At 43.9% G+C, this 16,426-nt stretch overlaps 1 long non-coding RNA gene across 3 annotated transcripts in view; it reads right to left on the bottom strand.

The window, feature by feature from the left end:
- LOC144680338 (uncharacterized) overlaps positions 1–16,426 on the bottom strand; it is a 590,442-nt gene that overhangs the window by 406,847 nt on the left and 167,169 nt on the right. For all 3 annotated transcript variants that reach the window (XR_013576538.1, XR_013576539.1, XR_013576540.1), the window contains exon 3: positions 1,987–2,101. This is a non-coding gene — a long non-coding RNA (uncharacterized LOC144680338). The remainder of the gene's footprint in view (positions 1–1,986; positions 2,102–16,426) is intronic.

Here is a 16,426-nt window from a genome sequence, read left to right as displayed (position 1 = left end):
CGCTCTAAGTCATTCGCCATCCTGACTTGGAAATATATTGCCATTCCTTCACTGTCGCTGGGCCAAAATCCTGGAACTTCCTCCCTAACAGCACTGTAGGTGTACCTACACCACATGGACTGTAGCGGTTCAAGAAGGCAGCTCACCACCACTTTGTCAAAGGCAACTAAGGGTGGGCAATAAATGCTGACCCAGCCAGCGAAGCCCACATCACATGAATGAATTTTTTAAAAGCTGGAATTTGCTGATTATCGATGTTGGCGATGAACCCCTGTATGTTAGACCAAATCTATTCCACAATTTGCTTAATAAATAATTAGAATGCACTGCAGCCAACACAGAAGTGGATTAGGAACAGCACAACCAATATTTGATACTTATCCACATTCCTGGGGCCAATGCACAATGTAATAACAGTTTTTTTTAATATATCCAGCAAAATGAAAGGGCTAAACAATTCATATAGGCTTCCCATAGTCATGTTTTAAAGTTGATTAGCATAAAAGGATACTTTTTTTCTTATTTTGTAATTCATTCACATTGCTTATAAATTGGGACAACATAGAAGGGCACCAGTCTACCACAACAGTGAACTTCCGCTATCCCACGCTGACCAATGTCAGGAAGCCCTTGCACTAGACTCTAGATTTTTAAATAAATATGTACAATCCCTCAACATGTAATCAGGATATATACCTCTCCCAATTTTCATTGATTTAAATGCAAATGAAAGTTGGGAGTGATGTACAACCAGCGGCTAAATCAATATTGCCTATTTTACACTATCACCCAAAGTCAAAATTACCCCGAGGTTATTTTGTTTAGTGGGAATTGCATGCAAAATATGTTGAGCAATTTAATACTTCACTGATTCAGTCCCCTCCAGCACAAAAATGAAATATCTAAGTACCTATGACAATCAAAGTGGTGTTAATTTATCAAACTCATTCTTATCACTGATCTTAATAGGGGAGGGGACAGAGCTCCCTAACAATTCAACTTTCTTGCTCAAAGCTGCAATAGAGGGTGTGGCACACATGGTCGAAGTCCACACACCATAATTTTCTGGAATTTCTGCACTATAATATTAGCACACACCACAGATGGACCCATACTCTGATGCAAGTCTTCAAAAAATTCAGCCCTTCAATAATGCATATAATTTATAAATCAATAGCACACTGGAAAATTAAAATATGAAATACCCTAGTAAGAGTCAACTGTACCGGTTTAGCCTATTGGCTTACATCTATCACATTGAGGGTCCTGTCAATTCTCTAGAGCCTTTCCAGAGACTGAAATTAAAAATGCTGTTACAAGTGTCCTGAATATCTTAATTCAAAGGTGTAGGTCAGATACAAAAAACTGCCAGAATTATTTTGCAGTATTCCATTAACTATTATGGAAAGAACAGATTCATTAAGTAGTCTACAACTCACTCCAGCGTAGTTGCATAAATCTTAAGAACATAGACCGCTATTCAGGGACTAAATAAAAATGCCTCAGAAACCAATTATCCGTTATAGTACCTCATTGTGTCTTTTTATTTGACTTTATCTCTCTATGTTGCTATTGCCAATACTGGATGCTTTTTAATCGAAGGCATTGCTGCCATATGGGAATGGTTATTGATAGACCTTTTTTTTTTGGCTTGGCCATAGCACAGTAATACAACATTACGTTCATGCAATTGGCACATGCTCAGCATTTTATACAATTGTAATTGACACTGCACTCCAGGCTTGAGCCTGTGTAAACTTGCCCTGATAATTCTGCAACAGTTTTCTGAGCAGGCTCTTTGTGGCCTGCACAGCTAGTCACCAGCCTCTCAAAAAACATGGTGAAAATTACATTCATCAAAGAAAAAATAATTGGAAATGTTGGCTCCCCATTTCCAGCCTCTCAAAAATTCCATCCTGAGTTCCATCCATTATGCTGTGTTTGTTCACTTGAAAATTAATAACCCTGAAAAGACAACTGACTCACCATCATCAATAACGGAAACCATGATTCCTCTTCCAGTGGTATTTCTCATCCAGTCATAATATTGAGGTTTCCCATATTGGCCTTGGTTATACTGGACAGACCCGACTGTTATAACCTAAAGTCAAAAAGTAGCATTTCAACTCCGTGTCAGGCAGTATTTCGCTGTCTGCTGTAAGACAGTCTAAATGAAAATGATCCTATGTACATTTGTGGTCTCCAAGATTCTAAAATACAATTTATAGAATATAAATGCAGTCACAAAGCATTCCTTTAGTTACAGTGTTCTTAGTCATTTATAAAATTCACTTACAAAGTTATTTTTTTAAACAAAAACAAATGTGGTACAATAGAAGAAATCAAAAAATAAGAAACAGAGAATGTGAATCACAAAGAACAGGAGATGGAGAGAAAATACCAGATGTCATGAAAGAATATGGGGGAGAATGAAGGGTAAATGTAGGGAGCAACAGCTAAAGAGACCTTTCATTTTGCAGGGAATAGGTATGAAATGTCTCAGCTTTCCCAGATGTTGCTTTATTGGTCTGGGGTAAATTCACCAGGATGCCAGCACTACCTTTGAAATAACTGCCTTTGAGTGCTACACCAGCACATTTGGTAAAAATGCCAAAAATATATGAAGCCTATTTGTTTTCTTCAGTAGTCATTATAAATAGTTGCATAGGCCATTTGATCATCAGCTTACTCCATGGCGTCAATTGGGATTGCCCTGATATCCCCACCTCACACAAGACTTTGGGCAGAATTTTCCCCCCGTTGGGGGGGAGGTTTAGGAGCGAGCGCGTGGAGACGTGCCTCTGACTGGGGGCATGCTGCCATTTTACATAGGTGGGCCAATTAAGGCCCACCCAGCGTGATGTCCACCAGGAAACGCTATGCGCTCCCTGTGCGGGTGGGTGCTGGGGGAAATTCCCTGAGCCGAAAGTGCGCTCTTTTGCGCATGCACATGGAAGAACGCATTCATCTCCCTGAGGCTAAGTTCCACACTAAAAAATCTTAAAAATAGAAAAAAAAAATCCCTGATGTGACGCTGTCTGCTGACATGTCCATCACTTTCAAAGACACTTTTATTATATTTTTTAAAAACCTACATGAAACCTCATCCCTCCCGTGGATGAGGTTTCACGTTTTTTCTAATGCCCGCCAGGGCTCCCAGCCTGCCCGCCAACCTTAAGGTTGGACGGGCTGGTCCACTAATTACTTTAATGAGCTTGTCAATGGCCTCAATTGGCCGTTGACAGGTCGGTGGGCGCACAGCTGATTCTGCTGAGCCCCCGCCTACCTCAAAATTGAAATGGGGCGGGGCGACATCAGGAGTTCCGCCCGACATCATCCCACGTCATTTTATGTGTCGGCAAGCAGGCCTCACCAACTGGGAAATCCTGGCCTTTTTATTGTATCATTTTTATTAATTCACGGGATGTGGGCTTTGCTGACTGGGCCAGCATTTATTGCCCATCCCTAGCTGCCCTTGAGAAGGTGGTGGTGAGCTGCCTTCTTGAACCGCTGCAGTTCAGGTGGTGTAGGTACACCCACAGTGCTGTTACAGACGGAGTTCCAGGATTTTGACCCAGTGACAGTGAAAGAACGGTGATATATTTCCAAGGTGAGTGACTTGGAGGGGAACTTCCAGGTGGTAGTATTCCCATTTATTTGCTGCCCTTGTCCTTCTAGATGGTAGTGGACGTGGGTTTGGAAGGTGCTGTCTAAGGAGTCTTGGTGAATCACTGCAGTGCATCTTGTAGATTGTATACACTGCTGCTACTGTGCTTCGGTGGTGGAGAGAGTGAATGTTTGTGGATATGGTTGTATGTTGTCTTGTGAAGAGGTTGAGAGGTTTGCATGGTTGAATGATAACTGTTTATTAATAACACATAATCATATACACTTATACAGGATATAGTCCTCACCAGGTGCCATCTACATGCTGACTTCTACCAGACACGCTTTTACACTCTACTACTCCCATGTCACTCTTTGCATCACAATGTGGGTGGCACTGTTTCCCCAGTCCCACATTAACCCTTACAGTCCCAAACACCCTAACACTACATCTCCCTCAAATCTTTACCCAAGTGCATTTACAATAATACCTACATGCTACTTCTTCTCCCCCAAGTCTCTGACTTTACAGATTCAGATGGCCTAGAGGCTTTATGATTTTTCCAGATCTCACTCTTTTCAAGTTTGGAGGAGTGGTAGACTCAATGGCTTTGGGCTGACTTTGTTGTTCTGGAATTGAAGTTGTACTTGGTGTTTCAACTATTTGGGTTCCTATATCTGGTCCATTCAAATGTATGATAGGGGGTTCACCACGAGGAATGAGGAGAAGACTTCTCCTGTTCTGTCTGATTGTGCCTTCTGTGGTATGTATCAAATAAGACTTGTTGATCTTCATCCCTCAGGACAATGACGCCCTGAACCAAACCTTGTCACCTCTGTTTAGCCTGGGCAGGTTTCTAGTATGGTACCTCCTATTGTGAGTGGAAGCTTGTTGCTATAGGATTGTTCTCGGTCCTGAACATTCTGATAGTCCCTGAATACCAGCCCTGGGATTAATTTCTTTGGCAGCATGGGAAGTTGAGTGTGAAATTTTTTGCCCATCAGCAGCTCTGATGGAGATGATCCACATTGTAGTGGGGTGGATCTATATGTCTAAACTATCATTGGAAAGACATAATTTCTCTTCAAGAGGGTTTTAATAGTGCAGAAGCCCCTTTCCGCCTCACCGATAGATTGTGGATACAATGGGGAGCTGGTGAAGTGTTGAAATCCATAATTCTTGGCAAAATGAGTGAAGTATTCGCTAGTGAATTACGGCCCATTATCAGACACCAGGTGTCAGGGATGCCATGGATCGCAAAGATTTCTATCAACGACCTAATAACTGACTCTATGGTTGTTGTGTGTAAACGCTTCACTTTGATCAACCAAAAGAAGTATCATCAATGATGAGGAAGGACTTGCCATTGTATATGAATAGGTCCATTCCCAAATGTTCCCACAGTCTTGTAGGGAACTGTGTGGGGATAAGGGGCTCCCCCTGGACTGGATTGTGCAGTGTGCACACCTGACAGTTTAAAATCATCTCTTCAATTGTTCTCAATATCCCTGGTCACCACACTGTAGTCTGGGCTTGTGCTCCACACTTTGTCATGTCCATGTGGCCTGAGTGGATTAGTTGTAGAATCTCTGGCCAGAGTGAGACTGGAACAACCAATTGCTCTTTATGCACTAGAAGATCACCGATAACAGTGAAGTGTTTCTGTTGTTTGAAGTAAACCTTGTAGGTAGCACTGATAGATGTGGATGCACTCTCATCTCGCATCTGCTCCTCGAGTATCTGTTGATGCTTTTTGGAGTACGCCGGCAGTTGTGTTATCGCGAACTGGGAATACGACTCAAGCTCGTCGATTGACATTGTGTGTCACAGGATGGTCGACCATGGCCCTGGACAGTGTGTCCTCAGTTGTTTGATGCTCTCTCAGATGTACACTGTCTCGTAAGATAATGAGACGCAGGTAAAATCCCTGAATTTGGGGGGACATTCTGGTGAACTCTTTCTCATCCAATAGTGAGACTAGTGGTTTGTGACCCTCTCAATGATCAGCCCAACAATATAGTCAGAGAACTTCCCACAAGCCCACGTTACTTCGAGGGCCTCATTTTCAATAACTGCATATTGCATCTCTGTGTCTGACAGCCCCCTTGTATACTGATCGGTAGCATGCATCCAGCTGCTCTTGGAACAGAACTGCCCCTAGTACCCTAGTCCTGTTAATGAGGTATCCGTTGCGATTGTATTTGGCAGGGATGGGTTGTAGTGAGCCAGGATATCTGGTGAGAGCAGCATGTCTTTGATCTAATAGAATGCTTGCTCTTGTTGTGCAATCCAACACCATCGCTTGGGCCTATTTGAGAAGATGTCGCTAGGCTCTGTGACCTGTATTAGGTTGGGCAGGAATTTTGCAAACTGGCTCACCATGCCCTGGAATGTTTGGGGGTCTGGAATGGGGACGGGGTTGAAAACTCCCTAATGCCTTTGTTTTGTGTGGGTTCGCCATGATGCCTTTTCTGCTCACAATACAACCTAAGAACCAAATGGAGGTCTTAGAGAACTGGCGCTTATCATTCAGTGTCAACCCTGCTTCCTACAAGCGTTTCAAGACAGCTGTGAGTCTACTGACGTATTCCTCGACAGCCGTACCATGGACAAGGACATCATCCATATGACAGATGACTCCTTTCAGGCCTTGTAAGATGGCCAATATCGTGCACTGAAAAATATGGGTGCTGGGGTAATGCCAAAGGGCAGCTGATTGAAGCAGAATCTGCCAAATGGGTTGATAAAAGTTTTCAGCAACTTAGATTTCTCAGCTAATGGAAACTGCCAGAAGCCACTGTTGGCATCATGTTTCGAGAACCCTGTGCTCTTGGAAAGTTTGGCCAAGCAGTCGTCCATCATGGAAATTGGGTGAATTTCCCTCACCACTGTCTTTGTGAGTTGTGTCAGGTCAACACAAATGTGAATGGAGCCGTTTGGCTTCAAAACTGGGACCGTCCCGGAACACCATTCTGTTGGCTGAGTGACGACGGAGGTGACCCTCTGTCTTGGTCATCTCTTCAGGTTGCTGTTGTACTTGCTTCATAAACGGGTGCAGTATTTTCCCTGGTGTAAACAAGCACACAGGTTTGGCATCGTTCCTCAGTGGTATGCTGCATGCAGTCTTCAGTCATCCCAACCCAGTGAAAAGCTTTGGAAAATCCTTTTTAACATTGGAGCCAGATCTTATTGAATGGCGGAGCATGCTTGAGGGGCCGAGTGGCCTACTCCTGCTCCTAATTCAAATGTTTATATGTCCGTATGTTATGACTATGGTGACCTTAAGTTGGTGCTCACAAATAGTAGGGGAAGTGGCCAATGAAGCTCTTTTGAATGTACTTACTGGTTAATCTCGTCAACCTTTTGGATGAGGCTGAGGTCGATACAGGGTTTCCTGCTCAGGAGAGAAAATTCTTGGTTGTGGGACACATATAATGTCTGTCATATTTGTTTTTATATTGGAGCATTGCTTCAAATGTACCTTTGACCTGGAGCTTGGTGCCTCCTGGTCCATACAACTGTGTTGTAGGTGCCTTCAGACATTGTTTCACTAGCCCCAGTTCCTTATCCATCAGGACCGTCACTCCTGGGTCTAATTTGTAGTTTGAAATTTGTGAGGTGACCATTTACAGATATGTCAGCATTCCAAAATATGAATCTGGGATCCTTAATTTCCCTTAAGAAGCATTGTTGGACTTCTTCTTGATGTGGCTCATCGATCTCATGGACTTGTTTAGGATCCTTTGCACGTCTCGAGCTTTTGGACTTATACATCTTTCCAAAGGGTCCCAGCCAGTTGCAGTGAAAGCAACTTTGCCATGCAAAATGGATCGGTTTTGCTGGCGGACTTCCGATTGTCTGAAGATTTGATGGCTTTTTCCAAAGTCAGTTCTTCTTTAGATTGTAGCGCATTCAAAAGAGCTTCATCGGCCACTTCCCCTACTATTTACGCGCACCAACTTAAGGTCACAATAGTCATAGCATACGGACATACAAACATTTGAATTAGGAGCAGGAGTAGGCCAATCGGCTCCTCAAGCCTGCTCCACCATTCAATAAGATCATGGCTGATCTGAATGTAAGCCCAACCCCATATTCCTGCCTACCCCCAATAACCCTTCAACCCCTTGTTAATCAAGAATCTATCCAGCACTGCCTTAAAAATATTCAAAGACTCTGCTTCCACCGTCTTTTGAGGAAGAGAGTTCCAAAGACTCACAACGCTCTGAGAGAAAAAAATTCTCCTCATCTCTGTCTTAAATGAGTAACCCCTTATTTTTAAACAGTGACCCCTAGTTCTAGATTCTCCCAGAAGAGGAAACATCTTCTCCACACCAACCCTGTCAAGATCCCTCAGGATCTTAAAGGTTTCAATTAAGTCACCTCTTACTCTTCTAAATTCCAGTGGATACAAGACTAACCTGTCCAGCCTTTCCTCATAAATCGCACATTCCTGGTATTAGTCTAGTAAACTTTCTCGAACTGCTTCTAACGCATTTACATCTTTCTTTAAATAAGGAGACCAGTACTGTACACAATACTCCAGGGGCTGAATTTTGCCCTTGACGGGTGGGTGGGCCTGATCAACTTGGCGGCGGGCGGGCAGCCGATCGCCGCCGCCGAAACGGGCCCCGCCGCCATTTTATGTGGGTGGGCCAATTAAGGCCCTCCCAGCGTGACGCCCGACGGGAAGCGTTACACGCTTCCTGTGCAGGCGGGGGGGGTGGATTTCCCCAACTGCGAGAGTGCACTCTTCTGTGCATGCGTGCAAAAGAGCACACATCTTCCTAAGGCTAAGTGCTGCCTCAGGGATATCGCTGTAAGGCTGTGAAAGATTAAAAATTGAACAATAAAAAAATCATTAACATGTCCTCCTCATGTGAAAATGTCACAAAAACTTTATTAAACCGCCACCAGATGAGGTTTGTTAAAAAATCACTTACCCGTTGGGCCCGTGCACCAAGCCAAAGTTCGCATGGGCTCCTCAAAATCCCCTTCAATTGGTGACTTAATGGCCTTAACAAGGCCTTTAATTAATGGCGGGTGTGCGTCGCACTGCATAGCGCGCCTGCCGACCTAAACATCGCGATGCCGAGCGCTGACGCCCCGCCACCCGCACGTCAGCCAGAAAATTCAGCCCCAGATGTGGTCCCACCAATGCCCTGTACAACTGAAGCATAACATCCTACTTTTGTAATCAATCCCCCTCACAATAAATAATAACATTCTATTAACTTTCCTAATTACCTGCTGTACCTACATACTAAACTTTTGTGATTCATGCATTAGGACACCCAGATCCCTCTGGATCTCAGAACTCTGCAATCTCTCACCATTTAGATAATAAGCTTTTTTATTCTTTCTGCAAAAATGAACAACTTCATATTTGCCCATATTATACTTCATTTGCCAGATCTTTGCCCACTCATTTAACCTATCTATGTCACTTTGTAGCCTCCTTATGTTCTCTTAACAATTTACTTTCCTACCTATCTTTGTGTCATCAACAAATTTTGCCACCACTCCTTCAGTCCCTTCATCCAAGTCATTTAAATGAATTGTAAAAAGTTGAGGCCCCAGCACTGATCCCTGTGGCACACCACTCGTCACATCCTGCCAACCAAAAAAGACCCATTTATGCCAACTCTATGCTTCCTATTAGCCGGCCAATCTTCTATCCATGCCAATGTGTCACTCCCTACATCACGAGCTTTTAATTTCTGCAATAACCTTTGATGTGGCACTTTAAATGCTTTCTGGAAATCTAAGTGCAGTACATCCACCGGTTCCCCTTTATCCACAGCACATGTGACTCTTTCAAAGAACTCCAATAAATTGATTAAACATGATTTCCCTTTTACAAAACCATGTTGGCTCTGCCTGATTGCCTTGATTTTTTCTAACTGCCCTGCTATAACATCTTTAATACCAGCTTCTAACATTTTCCCTATGACAGATGTTAGGCTAACTGGCCTGTAAGTTAAAAGCAAAATACTGCGGATGCTGGAAATCTGAAACAAAAACAGAAAATGCTGGAAAAACTCATCAGGTCTGACAGCATCTGTGGAGAGAGAAACAGAGTTGTCGTTTCGAGTCTCTATGACTGAAAAATGGTCAACGGACTCGAAACGTCAACTCTGTTCCTCTCTCCACAGATGCTGTCTGAACTGCTGAGTTTTTCCGGCATTTTCTGTTTTTGGCCTGTAAGTTCCTGCTTTCTGTCTTCCTCCCTTTTTGAATAAAGGAGTTACATTTGCTAACTTCCAATCTAATGAAACCTTCCCCGAATCTAGGGAATTTTGGAAAATTAAAACCAGTGCATCAACTATCTCACTAGCCACTTCTTTCAAGACCTTAGGGTGAAGTCCATCTGGACTTGGGGATTTGTCAGCCCACAGCCCCAACAGTTTGCTCAATACCACTTCCCTGGTGATTGTAACGTTCCTCCAGTTCCTCCCTCCCTTCTATTTCCTGATTTATAGGATGTTACTTGTGTCCTCTATAGTGAAAATCGATGCAAAATACCTGTTTAATTCATCCACCATCTCCCTACTTTCCATTATTAATTCCCCAAATGCACTTTCTATGGGACCAACACTCACTTTGTTAACTCTTTTCTCACATAATTATCTATAGAAACTCTTACTGTCCATCTTTGTATTACTAGCAAGCTTTCTCTCATACTCTAATTTTTCCCTCCTTATTAATCTTTTTGTCATTCTTTGCTGTTCTTTATATTCTTTCCAATCTTCCAACCTGCTATCCATCTTTGCATAATTATATTATTTTTCTTTAAGTTTGATACTGTCTTTGATACTTGATACTTTTTAGTTAACCACGGATGGTGGGCCCTTCCCTTGGAATTTTCCTTTCTCATTGGAATGTATCTATTCTGTGTATTCTGAAAAAGCCCTTTAAACGTCTGCCACTGAACTTCTATTGACCTATCCCTTAACCTCTTTTGCCAGTTCACTTTAGCTAGATCCGCTTTCATGCCCTCATAATTGCCCTTATTTAAGTTTAAAATACTAGTTTTGGATGTGCTCGTTTCTCCTTCAAAATGAATGTAAAATTCAATCATACTATGATCGCTGGTACCTAGGTGTGCCTTTACTATGAGGTTATCAATTAATCCTATCTCATTGCTCAATACCAGGTCTAGTATAGCCTGCTCTCTGGTTGGCTACAGAATGTGCTGTTCTTAGAAACTACCCTGAAAACATACCGTGGGGCAGCACGAGGGGGTTGTGCGGGAGCGGGCGTGAACGGGTGGGTTCCTGATTGGCGCTCCCAGTCGGGGGCGCGCCGCCATTTTACGTGGGTGGGCCAATTAAGGCCCGCCCAGTGTGCCGTCCGCTCAGAAGCGCTGTGCACTTCCTGTATGGGCGGGGGGGAGGATTCCCTGAGCAGGTCTGTGCACACTTTCATGCATGCATGCAGAAGAGCGCACACGTCTCCCTGAGGCAAAGTGCTGCCTCAGGGATGTCAGTTGAAGTTTTAAAAATTTACTGAAGATAAAAAAAAAATTTCCTTACATGTCCCCTCTTGTGACACTGTCACATGAGCTGGGGCATGTCCATTACTTTTATTTAAAAATTTTCCGAACATTTTAAATCCCTCATCCCGCCCGTGGATGAGGTTCCATGCTTTTTCGAAAGGCTGCCTGGGCTCCCAGCCTGCCCGCCAACCTTAAGGTTGGACAGGCATGTCCATTAATCACCTTAATTACTTTTTTAATGGCCTTAATAGGCCGTTGACAGGTCAGTGGGCACACAGCCGAGTCAGCTGCACGCCCGCCGAACTGAAAATCTAAATGGCGCACGGTGTGGTCGGGACGCACGCCCGATGCCACCCCACATCATTTTACGTGTCGACGAGCGGGTCCTGCCCCTACTCGCCAACCAGAAAATGCTGTCCATGGACTCCTCATCTACGCTACCTTTTCCCACCTGATTTTTCCAGTCTATATGTAGATTATACAGCCTTCAACCAATTTGACTAACTAATTTATGAACAAGGCTGTGGGTTCCCTGGGCTTTTTGATTCTTGTTAAATTTTGCTCACCCCAAAACCTTATTGCTTCTTAGGTTAAAGTGGCTGTCAAAGGGCTTCATGGCCTCTTCAAAGTTATTGGAAGATTCATTTATTCCTTGTCTGGCAAATATGTCATTAGCTTTGGACCTACTGAATATATTAGCATATTCACTTGTTCAGCCTCTGTTTTCTTATTCAAGCCCGATGCTATCATATATCTTAAAAATCTTCTCCCTAATGCTCAGTTATGCACCTGGTCTGGCATTTCCATCTGCTCTAATTGGTCTGGCAGTGTTGATTTACCATCCATGGTGTTTTCAGCACAGGGCAGTGCAGCGTTGATTATTTTTCTTCCCGCATTTCTCGAGGTTTGGCTCACTCCCATCAGGGTTATGGAGCCATTTTAAACTTCAACGATTCTGCAGAAAATCTTTTGAATGAATCGTTTTGGCCGGCCGGCTTCTTCCCTGAGTCTGGAGAAATGAATTGAAGCTGATATTTTGCTCTGACTTCTCTTCAAATTTTTTTTTCCGTCCGCGCGCAGTGGTCATGTATTATGGAGCCAACTCCAGATCCAAACTGTAACATTCTTCATGCCACACTCATTAAATAATCAGCCTGTCAGTACTGCCTGTTTACTGCACCAACATTTAAAAGCTTATTTCTGCCTTTTTTTGAAGTTTTCTTTCCCTTTTGTGATCTAGCTAGGTCCTTTTACTCTGCTTTCAATCAGGTCTCGCAACGGATCTCCACGTGCTCTGGTGGAGTCCTTTTACACCACACAGTGGCTGCATCTTATGCCCTTCAGCCTCCAAACCTAATATGGAGTTTCTTAGGTGATCTCCAGCTGCGTATTTAAGGTCTCCAAGTTATATGCACTTCTCTCAGGTCAGACTACAGTTTCTTTACTTTCCATTCTTAGGGATTTTTGAGTCTTTCACCTGCTGCCACCATGTTGTATGGTTGTAAGTTGTCTCATGAAGAGGCCTAGGGGCTTGTATGGTTGAACAATAACTGTATACATATATACAGATTCAGTCCTGACTAGGTGCTATCTTCATGCCAACTTCTTTCAGACTCACTTCTACACTCTACAACTTCTATGTGATTCTCTACATCATAATGTGGGTGGTACTGTTTCCCCAGTCGCACATTAACCCTTACAGTCCCGAACACCTTAATGCTACAATGTAGGAGACAATGCAGCTAATTTGTCCATGTTTGGACCAAAGCTGTAATGAGGTCAGGAGCTGAGTGGCCCTGACGGAACCAAACTCAGTGTCAGTGAGCAGGTGATTGTTGGGTAAATGCCACTTGATAGCACTGTTGATGACCCCTTCCATCACTTTGGTGACGATTAAGAGTAGACTGATGGGGCGGTAATTGGCTGGGTTGGATTTGTCCTGCTTTTTGCAGACAGGACATACTGGGCAATTTTTCACATTTACGGGTAGATGCCAGTGTTGTGGCTGTACTGGGACAGCTTAGTTCTGGAGCACAAGTCCTCAGTACTATTGCCAGGAGGTTGTCAGGGCTCATAGTCTTTGCAGTATCCAGTGCCATTAGCCATTTCTTGATATCACATTGTGTGAATGGTGCAGGAGGGTGGGCTTTAGATTCTTGGAGCAATGGGACAGCTCCAGGAGAGATGGGGCCTGTACAGCTGGATGGGTTGCACCTAAACAGCGCCGGGACCAATTCCCTTGAGGAGCTTTTTGCTCTTGCTATTGGGGAGAGTTTAATCTAACGTGGCAGGAGTGTGGGAATCAGGAGTTTACATCAAAAGAGGAGTACCAAAGTACACAGAATACTGGGAGACAGATAGCACAAGAGTAGATAATAGAGGTTATTAAGTGTAGTTAGAGTAAGGGGAAAGTAATACACCTAAATTAGGATTATGGTGCATGTATGTGAATGTGTGGAATGTGTTAAATAAGGTTGGAGAGTTGCAGCAGCAGATAGCCATGTGGAAGAATGATGTTGTGGCTGTAACAGAGACCTGGCTCAAAGAAGGGCAGGACTAGGAATTAAATATTACTACATTCAAGGTGTTCAGGAAAGATAGGAAAGGAAGAAAAGGGGGAGGGGTGGCAGTATTGATTAAGGAGAACATTGCTAGGAAAAAAGCATGTCTCATACGGGTCAAGGACACCCTGCATTAGGCTAGAGCTAAGGAACAAAAAACAGCAATTACACTGCTCGGTGTGGTCTATAGGCCATCAGTAGTGGGAAAGATGTTGAGGAACAAATTTGCAAGGAAATTACAGAAAGGCAGAAGAATTATAGAGAAGTTATGATAGGGGACTTTAATTATCTGAATATAGACTGGAATAGTAATAGTGCAAAGGGCAGAGAGGGGTAAGAGTTCCTAGAGAATGTTCAGGAGAATTTTCGACAGCAGTGCTTTTCCAGTCCAACAAGAAAGGAGGCACTGCTAGACCCCTGGTTCTTGGGAATGAGGTGGGCCAAGTGTGAGTAGGGGAACATTTAAGGGTCTTTGATGACTATATCATAAGGTTTAGGTTGGGTGTGGAAATGGACAAAGAACAATCCTGAGTAAGAATAATTAACTTGGGAAAAGCCAACCTCAATAGGGTAAGAATGGATCTGACAAATTGGAATCTTTTCAGCACTCTGTCTAATTCCTTCACATTCTTCCTAAATTGTGGCACCCGGGACTGGACGCAATACCTCAGTTGTTCTAACATTTTGACTTAGCTTCAAATGTTGGTATTGAAGTTGCTACTATTTAATTTGAAATCATAGGATATACTTCATAGGAGCATTAATGGGACATATGATGGATATTTGGTGTAATTTTAAAATCCAACTAACACTTTGGGCAGAATTTTCCATCTGGCGGGGAGGGGGCGGAGCGGGAGCGGGCGCGGACCCGGTCGCTGGTAGCGATTGGCTCCGCGCCACCATTTTACGCTGACAGGCCAATTAAGGGGCTGCGGTGGAAAGGACACACCTGGCATATTTGTGTGAGTGTTCAACAGCAGCAGGGTAAGGATGCATTGGGCCCCCGCAATGGCCAACTGGGCCTGGGGTAGGCCGGCCGCGAGGAGATTCACGGTACAAGTATCACTTATCAATGCTCTTTTCTCATTTCCAGGAGAAGAATTCTCACAACACTGCCGGGCGGGCGAGGACTGGCGGTGGGCCAGCCCAGGTAGTGCTGCTTAGCTGCTTTAAGCAAGAAGCCCTCGACCTGGAGAGGCGCCATGCGCCCAGGTCCACCGGAGCTGGAGAGGCTGGGGTTCCACGGGCAGGTATGTGTGGCCAGCACTCACGTCACCAGTAGTCTCCCAACATCCATGGCAGTGCTGATTGACAGTGAGTGACGTTACCAACATGGCTTGCCCATTGTGTGTGGAACGATGAGCGCCTGATGATCTGGAGGACAGGCATGTACATTGACATTGCCCGCAGGCTAACTAATCGAATTTCCTTACTCTTCCTTTCAGCATCAGTGATATAGGCGCCGCAAAATCCCCATCAATTGGAACCTCAAGGGCCTTAAGTGGCCTGTTAATTAATGGCAGGCATGCAACGGAGATGGTCGCGGGCCCATCCACTGAAATATCGCGATGGCGCGGGGTCATATCGGGATGTCCGCCCGGTGTCACTGCGCGTCATTTTACGCGTTGGCGTGCGGATCCCGCCTCCCGCACGTCAAACAAAAAATTCTGCCCTATGTAAATGCAGTGTGAATTGAGGTAAAAGTGCTATCAGGTGGTAATGACAATATGCCTTTTGCCACATAGGTATAACAGGTCAGTAATATTTTAACATTGATGGCTCAACAAAAGCCCGGTAGATAGTTGGAGCCAAACAGTAATTCATAAATTATATTGTAGCGGACTTAGGGATTTTTTTTGCCAAACTCAAGACAGGCCTTAATTTAGTAGTAGTCATTGTGATTAGAATAGTTTTTTTTTATTATTTCACAGCTTTGCTCTTCGTTTTACATGTAAATTTACACTCCAATCCAAAGTAAAGGCTTGTTGTATAAATGGTATGCACTATTTCCCCACAGATTATGTACAATCCACTGCATTATGAAGTAAATCCCAACTATTTAATCTTGAGGAAAGTTTCATAAAAGCTTCTCACTGGCCCCCCTGAAAAGGACAAATAAAACAAAATGCCAAGAGATTTTTCTAATTTTAAATCCTAAACTATGTTGCTCTCGCCCAGTGAAATCTGGTGACACAGTGGCTATATTTAAGTGATCTTAACGTTAAGCACAGTCAGAATTTTTTTTTGTGCTTGAATTGGGAATTCATATTTAATATAAAAAGCTAGTTTTATAAATAGAAGGTTTCAAGCAGTCTCAGCTCCTAATAATTGCATTCTAAGGTCTGGATTTTTACCAAATCGGGTCGACTCAAGAGCCCTTTAAAAATGGCGGATGGGTGCCGATTCTGGGGTTCCCGGCCCCATTTCTAGGCTTACTAACTTTCGGGAGTGCCTTTAAAGGGTGTGGGCTGCTTCCTGTCAGAGGCGCACACCCTGCACTCCCAACTTGGCTGGCTCCATTGTGAAGATAGGCATGTCCTACTCCTCTGCAAATTTCATGGAGTCGGGCCAGGGCTTTTAAAGAGTCGTGGTTCACGGCCACTTAAAGGGGTCATGAACCTTCGTATTCACAAGGGGACCTTTTAAAAGGCAAGTTCAAAAGGTTCCCCTCATGCCCCATATGCCAAGTTACATCCCTCCATCCACCCATTATGTCACCTCATGCTCCTTATGCCAAACTCTGCCCTTCCACCCACCCCA

The sequence above is a fragment of the Cetorhinus maximus genome, chromosome 5 (assembly GCF_964194155.1).
Source record: "Cetorhinus maximus chromosome 5, sCetMax3.hap1.1, whole genome shotgun sequence".
NCBI lineage: Eukaryota > Metazoa > Chordata > Chondrichthyes > Lamniformes > Cetorhinidae > Cetorhinus > Cetorhinus maximus.
The sequence above is the reverse complement of the archived record's forward strand: the minus strand, read 5'-3'. Positions and strand labels throughout refer to the sequence as shown.